The sequence below is a fragment of the Emys orbicularis genome, chromosome 2 (genome assembly GCF_028017835.1).
Source record: "Emys orbicularis isolate rEmyOrb1 chromosome 2, rEmyOrb1.hap1, whole genome shotgun sequence".
Classification (NCBI taxonomy): Eukaryota; Metazoa; Chordata; order Testudines; family Emydidae; genus Emys; species Emys orbicularis.
In genome coordinates this window covers 107,417,004-107,430,802 of record NC_088684.1, presented here as the reverse complement: position 1 = coordinate 107,430,802, position 13,799 = coordinate 107,417,004, and positions in this window count along the sequence as shown.

The window sequence follows — 13,799 nt, the reverse complement described above, 5'->3', positions numbered from 1 at the left end:
GGGTACTGGCTCTGGGATGGGGCCGGAGATGAGGGGTTCAGGGTGCGGGAGGGGGCTCTGGGCTGGGGCAGGGGATGAGGGGCTTAGGGTGCAGGACAGTGATCCAGGTTTCAGGGCCCCAGGGCCAGATCAGGGGGTTGGGGCTCGGGGTTGGGGCACGGGCTTACCTCAGGCGGCTCCCGGTCAGCGGCACAACAGGGGAGCTAAGGCAGGCTGCCTGCCTGTCCTGGCACTGCGCTGCGCATGCCCCGGACACAGCCAGCAGGTCCGGGTCCTAGGCAGGGGGCTGGGAGGCTCCACGTGCCACTCTCGCCCGCAGGCACACACACACACACCCAGCTCCCATTGGCTGGGAGTGCGGAGCCAGTGCTCGGGGCAGGGACAGCACGCGGAGTCCTGTGGCCCCTCGCCTAGGAGCCGGACCTGGGGGCAGCTTCCAGGGTGCAGCGCAGTGCCAGCCAGGACAGGTAGGGACTAGCCTGCCTTAGTGCCGTAGCACCGCCGACTGGCCTTTTAACGCCCGGTCAGCGGTGCTGACTGGAGCCGCCAGGGTCCCTTTTCGACCGGATGTTCCTGGTCACCCTATCCCAGCCACACCTGAACAGAATGTCATGGGACAAAGAAAAGGCACTTCTCCAGCCTGAAAGCATTCTCCCTGCCAAATTCGAAAGGCCTTCTGCAAATGATGGAGGTGTTAGAGGTGCTCAAAAAAAGGTTGCAAGTGTAATTATTTCCATTATAAATGATATGATGGGGTTGCCTACAATAGCAGAGGATTGGACTATGACCAAGGAAGCCCCTCCCAGTTCTTTGTTGGAAAGTGGTAGACACCTAAATATAGTGGTTACTAGCAGGTCCTAATATAGAGAGTCTTCATTTCTCTCCTCCCCTCAAATAAAACTTTATTTGAATATGATGGATGATACACCACTTTCTTTTCAGCTCCAAGTTTCACGGAAGTGTGAAGTCTCATGCAAATGTGGCTCTATGTGCATTCATATAAATTAAAATATATATATTCACTGTACTCTAATGTCATGGCTAGGCTCAATATCAGAGGTATAAGCCATCCAAAAGAGAATGGAAATTCTTTTTTCCTCCCAAGTTTTCATGGGGAAAAATGTCCTTAGTTTTGCACAGCTCTCTGTATTTGTGTTACAGGAGATATAAGTGTTTTCTTAAGGAAATCAAGTGAATAACAACATGATACCTGGACAGACAGCAGGAACCAAATGATGGGTTTACTTTGGTTTATTAATGTAACAGCAGCAAATGGCAAGAGCCCAATATTTTTGTTTTATTTTCATTTGAGTTTGAGAGAGTGTTCCAAAAATTTGTTTCACCATAATGAAAATCTATTCACACACAATTTAATTCTATTTATTTGTCAAGGGTATTTTTTAAAAAACAAGAAAGTGTGTGTGTTATAACTTCTTTGATTATTTTGGCATCACATTCTATGCCTTATCCTCACACATGAAGGAAAAAGCAGCCTTGAGAGCTGTGACCTGCATTGACCAACTTCAGCTGAAAAAGCTGTGGAGAATGACGATATCATACTTCATATGTTAGGATAGGGAGTAAAAGGAATCCTTAGCCAGCTTTCCATCATGCGGAAAAGAATTCTGAGAATTACACATATAGCATTCAATGAAAGTCACGTTATAGTTAAAGGAACAGACCCTTTAAAAATATGCATTTTCCATGTACCCATGTCTTAAAGCCACTTCAAATATCCAATAAAGGAGTATAGGACTAGTGAAATAAGATTTTCTGCATAAGGTTATGTATTTTACAGGTTTCCATAACACTTCAGACATTAGAAAGATGCACTAAGCTGTTTTAAAACTTTCAGAATAATCAAGGACACCGAATCCTCTACAAAAGCCATCAGCAAGCTGCATTATTATGAAACCAGTCTTGAAAAATATTGATTCCCTTAGTAGGACTGTAAGCTGAGAAGAGTCCATGTTCAAATGCCTGAGGCCACCTCTTGGCGTAGTAAATTTTAAAAAAGAAAAATAAGCAGTAAAGCTTGTATTACGTGGCTAATTAGAAGAAATATTCTGTATATTTCCCTTTCCCCCAACCTACACTCCCGCCTCAAGGTCAAAAAGTCCTCCAGGAAAGCATCAACAAGATGTGCTGTTATGGAACTGTTCTTAACTCAGCTGTACTGTTTTGTTTTGTAAGACAATTATTCTGAGCTCTTACTGCCTAGATGACAAAGTCTTCTATTGTGCCTCTCCGGCTAACTAACAAAAAGTTGATATGTCAAGTTATATACCAAATCGTGGAACATGGTTTCATTTGGAAAGGTTATCAACTTATTAAGTTTTGCTCTGAAAGCAAATTATGTTTCGGTCTACTTTCAACCAGGCATTTCAGCAATGTTTTTTCATAGTAGCTCAGTGTTCCCAAGGTTACCAATCAATCACTGTCCCCTTGGTATGTCTGAATATATATCAGGCATACTGTCTAAGAAATACTGCTTATCACAATGAGTTAAAAGTGACTATATATGTAATATTAGACCCCAAAAAAAGATCTGGAGACCCATTCTATGTGCTTAATATCCTTTGTTCCAAAGAATTCAGTCATGGCTCTCTCTCTAACTTCCTTTCAAAGAATTATATAGTGAAGACAACAAAATTAAAATACACTCTAAAGCAGTGGTTCTCAAAGCCGGTCCAGGCCAATGGGGGCTGCGGGAAGCGGCGCGAGCTGAGGGATGTGCTGGCCGCCCTTCCCACAGCCCCCATTGGCCTGGAGAGGCGAATCGCGGCCAGTGGGAGCCGCGATCGGCTGAACCTGCAGATGCGGCAGGTAAACAAACTGACCCGGTTCACCAGGGGCTTTCCTTGAACAAGCGGCGGACCAGCTTTGAGAACCACTGCTCTAAAATATTTACTATTTATCCAGGAGCATAAATGTCCTTGGCACATTATAGACATAAAAGACAAACTCTCTGCCCCAAACTGCTTAATCTGAATTCTAGACTTCATATAATTTTAACAGGAGATCCACCAATTTTCCTTCTCTCTCAGACAAAATCTCTTCCAATGGTCCTATCGGTCACCAAGACTGTGTATATGTATTTTATTTTGTGACCTATTGGTATCATTTTTATCTTGGTTTATATATATATATATATATATATATATATATATATATATATATATATATATATATATATATATATATATATATATATATATATATATATATATATGGTAATGACAACCTTTTGTGGCCCCCTTAGACATAGTCTGCAGACCTCCAGGGGTCCACAGACCACAGGTTGAAAACCACAGCTCTGTGCCAATGGGAAGTTACCTAGATTGCAAGACAAACAAGTATTTCAAACTAAGGCACTTTATTCATGCCATGGTGTAATTACAAATGTTGTAATTTATGAACAAGGTGTAAGCTGAAGGGCTCTTTGCCCTACCCCAGATCTTCGGTTTCTGTGTTACAAGTCCTGCATGTACCTTGTATTAGGGGGAAGATGGTTGTTAAAGTTATTGTGAGGCAACTCTAGTAATATCTGGAGTCCTCAGTTTTCCTGGACACAGGTCTGGGTATGGTACAGACATTGTACTTGTTGCCTATATCTATGATAACTCTTTGCAAGAGATGACCCAGGGTGCATGATGGCACTTTTAGATTTGTCATCTGTCATGAGTACATCAATCATGAGGTACTTTGAAATGTCTGTAGTCCTTAGCAGAAACAAGCCAGATTGATTTTAACTAAAAATCTACTTTTTATTCAGCTAAATCTATTTACCAAATTTGTTTCAAATTCACAAATCATTCTGGTGTCCCAAAAAAATGCATTTGGGGGCAAATTTACTATTTGTTAACTATTTATCACCCAACCCAATGCTCCTACTTACAGTCCATCCTATCCAGTGGTACACTGAGCACCAGAAGATTGGAATGTTTTATACTAACACCAGAAGGTGGCATCATAGTGGCAGCCAATAAAAGTTTGCCATTCCCAGAGTTACTGCCATTAAGAGTTCAGAGGAACTGATGGTAAATATATTATTTGGGTTTTTTTAAATCTAGAGGAGAGTAGGGAAAAGAAAGGTGAGAACAAGCAAAAAAAAGCCAGTCAGCTAGATAACAGCTTCAAGGAATATCATCTAGTCTCCCAAAGGCTCAGGAAGTGGAAACAACAAAGATGTTTCTGAGCCTGCATCTCTTGTATGGCAGCTTAATTCACTATTGTTGTCTCGGCACCTGCTTACCTGTCAATTGATGTTTAAACTACCATGGAGCCAATGGCTCCATCCAAGTTGATTTACCAGTAATATAGCCAATGTCCACACTTTCAATTATGCTTCCAGTACCACTTGACTATTTATAAGATAAAAAAGTTCTCCAGTGACCAAATAATATATATCAAGTGTTATCTTTGTGGTACTATCTTTTGTGTGTGCCGCTGATTGAACCATATTTGGAATCTTCAGGCAGGGGCCTTCACTCACAGAACTGGGTCTATTCCTACCTGTGCCACACACTTGCTGTGAGACACTGTCTTAAAAGATGTAACCCCTCTCTGCCTCAGTTTCCTCACCTGTAAAATGCTAATAATCAGCTATGTCTCCTGGTCTTAGGAGATTTAGTTCATGAGAGTTTGTGAAGTTGTTTGCAATCTTTGGATTGAATGTGCTATAGAACTGCAGAAGAACTGACTATCGTACAATATTCATTTTAAGTTAGCAGATTAATGAGTGGGGTTGCTGGGATTGGGGAAGAGAGAAACAATTTTCCAGGATGCTGCGGATCTACTGCCAATAATAATGACTTTACAATGATTTAACTGCGAAGAAGGAATGATGATTTATGAATGGAGCCTCTGGAGAAATGTGACTTTCGCCCTGCTTGATAATTAATCAAACACAAAAACACCTTGCCAAAGGCTCCTGTCCTGACAGCAGGAGATTCATTAGAACAAGAGGAATCTCCATTGTGAAACCGCATTCAAAACAATTGTGTGGTGGAAGTAATATATTGGATGGGTGGCTGTGTTCTCTGCTAGTGAGACAAAAATACAGTAGTATTTTAACGATAAACAAAATATGATTAAACAAGAGTCCCCCCATTATGTGAAGTGACACTTTCATAAAATCTGGTGGGACAACTTCAGTACAGCTTTATAACACAGTAGCACTCCCTCCCCCAGGGAATACTACGAGTGCACATCTGAACATTTTCTGATGTGATCAGATCATACATGAGCTGACAAGGTACTAAAATAGTGCAGTTACTTGTTAAATTTAAATTCTCACTATAACTGGCCAACTCATGAGCACTATATCCCTCATGAAGGCTAGGTCTCTCTTTGTAGCAAACTAAAGGGCTCTGTTACCAATGGATATTAGACAGGAAGATGCCCCTCCACAGCTTGTCAGGCTGGTTTCAACTATCCTCACCCCACCCCAAATTCAGTGAGCTTGTGAGTCCCCTTCTCTCCCCCCCCCCACACACACACACTTCCAAAATGCAACCCTGACCCTCCGATTCCCACCTGAATATTCCTTCACTTTTAGATAAGTGACCGGTACTGTGCATTACAAGAACAACAAGAGATGCCCCAATCCAGCAAGGCACCTAAGCACGTGCTTAACTTTAAGCATCTGAGTAATTCCATTGTCTATGTTTAAAGTATTTTGTTGGCTCAAGACTTGTATAGCTTAAAAAATGCAGCATAGTAGTTGTAAGAAGGTTTTACGGCTTTAACCATGCCAGTAAAGACTATGGGCCAAATTCTGTCCTCATTTATGCCTCTGCACTACTCACCGAAATCACTGATTTTGCAAATGTATCAATAGGTCCCACAGTTTTACACTGTATAGCCAGAAACAACACGTCTAGTAGCAGTTTCCACGTTATGTATTATAATAGTCATGTGATAAATTCAGTGTCATTCATCTTTGACTGCCTCTGACTGCCCACTAGTCTGCCTCTCCAAGGATTTATTCCACCTCTGATCACCTTAAAATAGCAGATTTTGTTTCTTTCAAAATCAAAGAAAGATTTTCTCTTCCTGCCATCCCAAAGTAGAATTTTTCCCCTAAACTGACTCTGGCTTGAGTCCCAGAACAGAATATATCAATCCTGTACCAGTGGCAAAATTCTAGTTCAAGACCTCATGACCTCTCCCAGCTAGAAATGAGAACTTTAAGACCAGTGGTTCTCAGTCTTTCCAGATTACTATATCCTTTTCAGGAGTCTGATTTGTCATGCGTAACCCCAAGTTTCACCTCACTTAAAAACTACTTACTTACAAAATCAGTCATAAAAATACAAAAATGTCACAGCACACTATTACTGAAAATTTGCTTACTTTCTCATTTTTACCATATAATTATAAAATAAATCACAACCCCCAGGTTGAGAAACACTGATATAGTATATAAAGCAGTATAAACACTTTATTGTCTGTATGAAATTTTAGTTTGTACTGACTTTGCTAGTGCTTTTCATGTAGCCTGTTGTAAAACTAGGCAGATATCTAGATGCGTTGTTGTACCCCCTGGAAGACCTCTGTGTACCCCCAGGGGGTACATACCCCTGGTTGAGAACCACTGTTTTACACCATTGGAAACGAAACATTTCCTAGCTTCCTAATGGACACATGGCTGGTGTTTCCAGCCTTGGAAGCTCCCAAGATAGCAGAAAAATCACAATATGTCTAGAAGATGTTTTAGGCAATTTTTAGATTTTTCTAAAATCACTCTCATTCTCCTGTCTCTTTGAGGATCACACAGTGTGACAAAGGAAGCCTAGTTTTATGGGGGGGACAGAGATGAATAACACCACCAATAAAAATGGTCAAACTAACTTTTCATAAGAGTTCTCCTTTTAAAAATGCATGGCACAGAGAAAATGGTGTGGTGTAGCATATAGTTTTTAATTATCACTACTCTGGGATTCAAAGTACCTCATTCAGGGCTTTAATATACTTGTGAGTAATGTAGTCACCCTAAGTTCATACAATAAAACCTTTACATCACACCATCAACACACACAATCTCTATATGCGTACACACATGCACTATATAGAGAAAGCGTTCAAAAGATGTAAAAATGGAAAATGTGGGTACTGAGAAAGTTACTGAGCAGTTGTAAAATATGAATAGTCATTAAGCTTTCTGTTCTAGAGTTCAGGAATAACTGAGTAAATACCTTTGTTGGGCAAGATTTACATCTAGTGATCATTTCGGTTAAGTCATACGATTGGAAAAAGGCAAATATAATGCCCATCTTTAAAAAAGGAAAGAAGGAGAATCCAAGGAACTACAGATCAGTCAGCCTCACCTCAGTCCCTGGAAAAATCATGAAGCAGGTCCTCAAGGAATCCATTTTGAAGCACTTGGCGGAGAGGAAGGTGATCAGGAACAGTCAACATGGATTCACCAAGGGCAAGTCATGCCTGACCAACCTGCTTTCTACGATGAGATAACTGGCTCTGTGGATATGGGGAAAGCAGTGGACATGATATATCTTCACTTTAGCAAAGCTTTTGATATGGTCTCCAATATATTCTTGCCAGCAAGTTAAAGTATGGATTGGATGAAAGGACTATAAGGTGGATAGAAAGCTGGCTAGATCATTGGGCTCAATGGGTAGTGATCAACAGCTCGATGTCTAGTTGGCAGCCAGTATCAAGTGCAGTGCCCCAGGGGTCGGTCCTGGGGCCGGTTTTGTTCAACATCTTCATTAATGATCTGGATGATGGGATGGATTGCACCCTCACCAAAAGAAAGCTGATGAGGTTCAGCAAGGACAAGTGAAGAGTCCTGCACTTAGGACAGAAGAATCCCATGCACTGCTACAGGTTGGGGACCGACTGGCTACGTGGCAGTTCTGCAGAAAAGGACCTGGGGATTACAGTGGATGAGAAGCTGGATATGAGTCAGCAGTGTGCCCTTGGTGCCAAGAAGGCTAACAGCATATTGGGCAGCATTAGTAGGAGAATTGCCAGCAGATCGAGGGAAGTGATTATTCCCCTCTATTCAGCTCTGGTGAGGCCACATATGAAGTATTGCATCCAGTTTTCACACACACACACACACACACACACACACACACGCACACGCACGCACACAGACACACGCAACTACAGAAAGGATGTGGACAAATTGGACAGAGTCCAGCGAATGGCAACGAAAATGATTAGGGGGCTGTGGCACATGACTTACGAGGAGAGGCTCAGGGAACTGGGCTTATTTAGTCTGCAGAAGAGAAGAGTGAGGGGAGATTTGATAGCAGCCTCCAACTACCTGAAGGGGGGTTTCAAAGAGGACGGAGCTAGGCTGTTCTCAGTGGTGGCAGATCACAGAACAAGGAGCAATGGTCTCAAGTTGGATTGGGGGAGGTCTAGGTTGGATATTAGGAAAAACTATTTCACTAGGAGGATGGTGAAGTACTGGAATGGGTTACCTAGGGAGGTGGTGGAATCTCCATCCTTAGACGTTTTGAAGGCCAGGCTTGACAAAGCCCTGGCTGGGATGATTTAGATGGTGTTGGTCCTGCTTTGAGCAGGGGGTTGAACTAGATGACCTCCTGTGGTGTCTTCCAACCCTAATTCTATGACTCTATACATTCACTCTTTAAGTTCTTCAAGTACCCGTATGTCAGATATTACAATGGGGCTCTGAAAAAGTATACCAATGAATTGTGTGTCACTATTGCTACGGGACACCAATCACATTTCTAACTGTTCTATTATAATTAACAACTCTCCACTGGCATAATATGAATTGGTATTCTTCTTTTGCCAATAAGCTGTGAAAGAGTTATGGTATTAATTACTAGTAATGAGACAGTTCTAGCCACCCACTGTCACTAATTTGCTAAATTAAGCACAATAAGATGAACCAATCATGACAGGTAATGAGTACCTGCCCAAATTCTGTAACTTTTAAAAATGAAGCTCTGGTAAGTCTAAAAAGTATCAATAATTAGAAAACTACATTCCTTTCCACTGAAAGGTGTAGCATTTCCATGTTATGTATGGGAGTTTCTTCTGAGTGTTTACATTTAAGTAGAAACATGTCCCCATATTACAAGAAAGCAGCCAGTCTATAAACCCAGAAAGGCAGTTAGATTTTGAGTTAAAGCTATTACAGCAGCCATCTCTTAGCCCTAATGGGCCTATGTATGGAAGCATCCCTGGTCCTTTATAAGGACACACAAAGGCATTAGCCTTTGTTAATTCAGTAAGAGGAATAATTTAAATAGCATTTTTCACAGGGAAAGGGTAATTAGCAACATTCCTTTAAAGAACAGATCAGGATGTTTATAAGAGGAGGATGCATTTTTCTTACAAATGGGTGTTAATCTTGCTTTTCCAGTTGAATTCTGCAGGATGGAGCAAATCCTTTTAAGCAACAACTTTTTAGAGTCTCTACTTCAGACCTAACTTGAACCAGAGACTAGGACAATGGAAGTATGTGTGCTGCATCAGTGTAATTAATGTGCTTAGATATATGTCAATCTCAGATATTAAAACAGCATGTGCTCCCCTTAGGGGACGTGCTGAAAGTGGCTCTGAGCATGTATACCAATCATTTGTGGGTCACAATTGCTATTGGGCAACCATATACTTGTGACCAAGATTGTCTCAAGGTATTATTAGCACTTGGCTGTCTTGAATATCTCTTTATGCAATGAATTCAAAGGGAAAGCAGAAGAATATCTTCAGGATCTCCCAACTTTAATTACAGTAAGATATTGCAACTGATTACTCTGTATACGTCAAATACTGATTCCTGTACAAGAGGGTGATGTTTTTTTAATTGCAGCAAATTTCTGATTTTCTGCCCTGCACAGCTCCAGCCCTAGCTCCAGAGCAAGACCGCTCACCAGCTGATAATTGCTGGAGTGCTGCTGTGGTCCAGCCATGCCTTGCTGACCCCAGCATGCCAGAGTTGGGGTCGGGTGGCACAGAAGTCAACTACACTGTTTGTTTCACAGGTGAGGGCTCCCTTTGTCTGGTACCAGAGGAATTCTCAGCTAGCCTGCGACGCAGCCAGACTCAGTCTCTCATGTGAGAATGGAGAAGTGGAAAAGGAAGCGGGATCAGGGGTGGGGAATCTGTTTGAACATTGTCACAGTGCAGACATAGTTCAAGCCATAAAACTGGGGTCAGGATCTCAAATATCCCAAAGTTTGGGGTGGGGGAGGGCTGTTCAGATCTAAGGGTTTGATCTGGTTCATCTGTGATACTTTATTATAAAGATAGGCATCATTTATCAAATCCAAATCGGAGCAAGGTTTGGATTTCAGACCTCCCCTACCTCCAACCCATACCCCACCTCAAAACACACACACACACCAGGATTGGTCTGAAACCATTCTAATAAGGTGGGGGGGGGTTTAAGGCTGACATAATAGGTGTGCAAGTCAAATATACACTTTGTTTTTGTTAATATCCTAAAGTATCACCAACCTATGTACAGTAAATCAAGTTTGGCATATACTTACGTGCACAGTGAAATATGGGGTAAAGCATGTATAGGATGACTTGATAATGCACTTTCGGAAACAAAGCAATCTGAAATTGCCACTATAATCCTTTCATTAAATATCTAGGGGAGTTAAGTGAATTCAAGAGAGCTGTCACTTTATTGCAGATCGTCACTGTGATCACTGACGAGATGATTCTGCAACAGTAGTGAGGAAAAGGGAAATACATCTGACAGACTCAGCTCACTCCCACATTGCCACACATTCAGCATAGCCTAATAAAAGCAGGCAGATGACTCACCACTGTGCTGAGTGAAACGATCGCAGGGACAAAATGCGTCTTCCACACTCATCTGTGGTCAATCAAAAGGAGGCTTTAGTTTTATTTGTAGAACCATATGAGAGAACTGACGCAGTGTGTTTGTGCATGGAGGGCTTTTGTGCAGTTAGCCCAGGTAAATAATCAAAAAGCAGCTTTCCATATATCCTCAGTCATAGAATCATAGGGTTAGAAGGGACCACACAAGGGTCATCTAGTCTAACCCTTTGCCCAAGATGCAGAATTTGTTGTGTTTAAACCATCCAAGACAGATGGTTATCCAGCCTCCTTTTGAAAATCTCCAGTGAAGGAGCTTCTACAACCACCCCCATAGGCGGTCTGTTCCATTCTCCTACTGTTCTTACAGTTAGGAAGTGTTTCCTGAGATTTAATCTAAATCTGCCATGCTGTAGTTTGAACCCATTGCCTCTTGTCCTGCCCTCTGTGGCAAGAGAGAACAACTTTTTTCCACCTTTTTTATGGCAACAAAGACAAAAGTAAGGTGCTACACTTAGGGAAGAAAAACCAAATGCACAAATACAGAATGGGGGATAACTGGGTTGGCAGCAGCACAGTTGATAAAGATCTGGGAGTTGTGGTGGATAACAGCCTCAACATGAGTCAGCAATGCAATGCTGTTGCAAAAAAAGCAAATGCAAATTTGGGTAGCTTTAACAGAGGCATAGCATGCAAGTCACGGAAGGTAATAGTACTGCTCTACTTGACACTGGTTAGGCCTCAGCTGGCGTACTGTGTCCAATTTTGGTCACCTATGTACAGTAACTCCTCGCTTAACGTTGCAGTTATGTTCCTGAAAAATGCGACTTTAAGCAAAACAATGTTAAGCGAATCCAATTTCTCCATAAGAAGTAATGTAAATGGGGGGGGGGGTTAGGTTCCAGGGAAATGTTTTTCACCAGACAAAAGACTATATATATATATACACATCCATACACAGTATACGTTTTAAACAAACAATTTAATACTGTACACAGCGATGATGATTGTGAAGCTTGGTTGAGGTGGTGAAGTCAGAGGGTGGAAGAGGGTGGGATATTTCCCAGGGAATGCCTTACTGCTAAATGATGAACTAGCACTCGGCTGAGCCCTTCAGGGTTAACACACTGTTGTTAATGTAGCCTCACACTCTACAAGGCAGCAGGAATGGAGGGGAGGGGAGACAGCATAGCAGACAGAGACAGACACACCTTGTGTGTGGGAGACAGAGATGCACACTGCCCCTTTAAGTACGCTGACCCCACTCTAAGTACATTGCCTTTAAAAAAATCAGGAAGTTGAGACAACAGCTGCAGCCAGCAAGCGCTCTCCGTCCTGAGCCCTGTCCTGTCCCCACCCTGCTCTATATGGAGAAGGGGCAAGCGGGGAGCAGGAGTAGAGGGGAGGGGAACACCCTGACATTAGCCCCCCTCCTCCCCTCTCCCCTGCACAGCAAGCAGGAGGCTCCCGAGAGCAGCTCCAAGGCAGAGGGCAGGAGCAGCACATGGCAGTGGGGGGAGGGACAGCTGAACTGCTGGCAATTGATAGCCTGCTGGGCGGCTGCCGCACAGGGAACTTAGGGGAGTGGGGAGCTGATAGGGGGGCTGCCAGTCCACCCTGGTTCCAAGCCAGTGGATAAAGCAGGCGGCTGCCAAACGACATTATAAGGGAGCATTGCGCAACTTTAAACAAGCATGTTCTCTAATTGATCAGCAGCGTAACAACGAAACAACGTTAACCGGGACGACTTTAAGTGAGGAGTTACTGTATAGAAAGGATGTAGAGAAACTGGAAAGGATCCAGAAGCGAGTGGCAAAGATGATCAAATCCATCTCCTTTCACAAGCAATTCACCATTTTTAATGTAAACACAAAATTTGTGTTGCCAACAGCATTCTGCATCTAATTTTCTATAGTGGGGGAAGGAAATAAAGTTGATTCACAGTAATACAACTGAGAAGGTGTTCATCAGGCCAAAAAAGAAAGAACTACTTGTTTCCTATGCGCAACATGATGGGTAAGAGAATGACCACAACCAGCATGTAACAATCGATCACACTCTCTATTTCAATTAATCTGTGTACACTTAACACAAGTGAATTTATATATAATCTTCTACAATCATATTGTGTTATAAAAATGCAAATAAAAGCAAGCTCATACTCCTGGCTTGCATCTAGATTTGTGATAAAGTTCTGTTCTCAGATCTGCAATGAACACTTCACCTTCAAACATGCGGCTCTTCCACCACAGCATCTTTTGCAGCAGGGTGAAATTCACCCCAAAGCAAAAGGCCCACCCAAGACTCTCTATACCACTTAAGTCTTTAAGGCATCTAAGAAAATTAAAATACCCAACAGATCTTGACTCTGATCAGTCTGACCGCAGATTTCCGCACCCCCCAGCCCCGTTGCTCTACCAATTAAGAAAGGCCTGATTTTGCAGCACTCACTCATGTTCGGTAGTTCTGTACCTTATTTTGTGAGTAAGTAGAACTATTCCCAAGGTAGAGTACTACTCAATACCAGTAAGAGTGGCATAATCCAGCCCAGATCAAAATATATGAGTATGTTATTTGAGATGTTGACTTGCTTTTCTAAATTATATCTGCATTTCTTAAGCTTATATGGGGAGGCATATATTTGTAATCCATGCAATTACACTATGCATTTTAAAAATGTGCTACAGTCCTACCCACTTAAGACTATTTTCTTCACAACTGAATCTAGTATTTACACTTTTGATTTGAGTTTTTAAAAATCTATTTTCACATTTCATAAAGCAAAGTTGAAGTAGATGGCACCTCCAGGAGTACATATCTTGGCTCATCATCCAGAATATCATGGGAGCAGTCAGAAGTCAGAAACACATTTGTGGTCTCTGTGACACTTCAAGGAAGATTTGAACCACAATCTCTCTCTTTCATCCCACAGCATATCTGCAGACAGAGGGAGCAGTACACTGTCTCCATTCATTCCTGTCCATAGCTGGTTGTTCCAT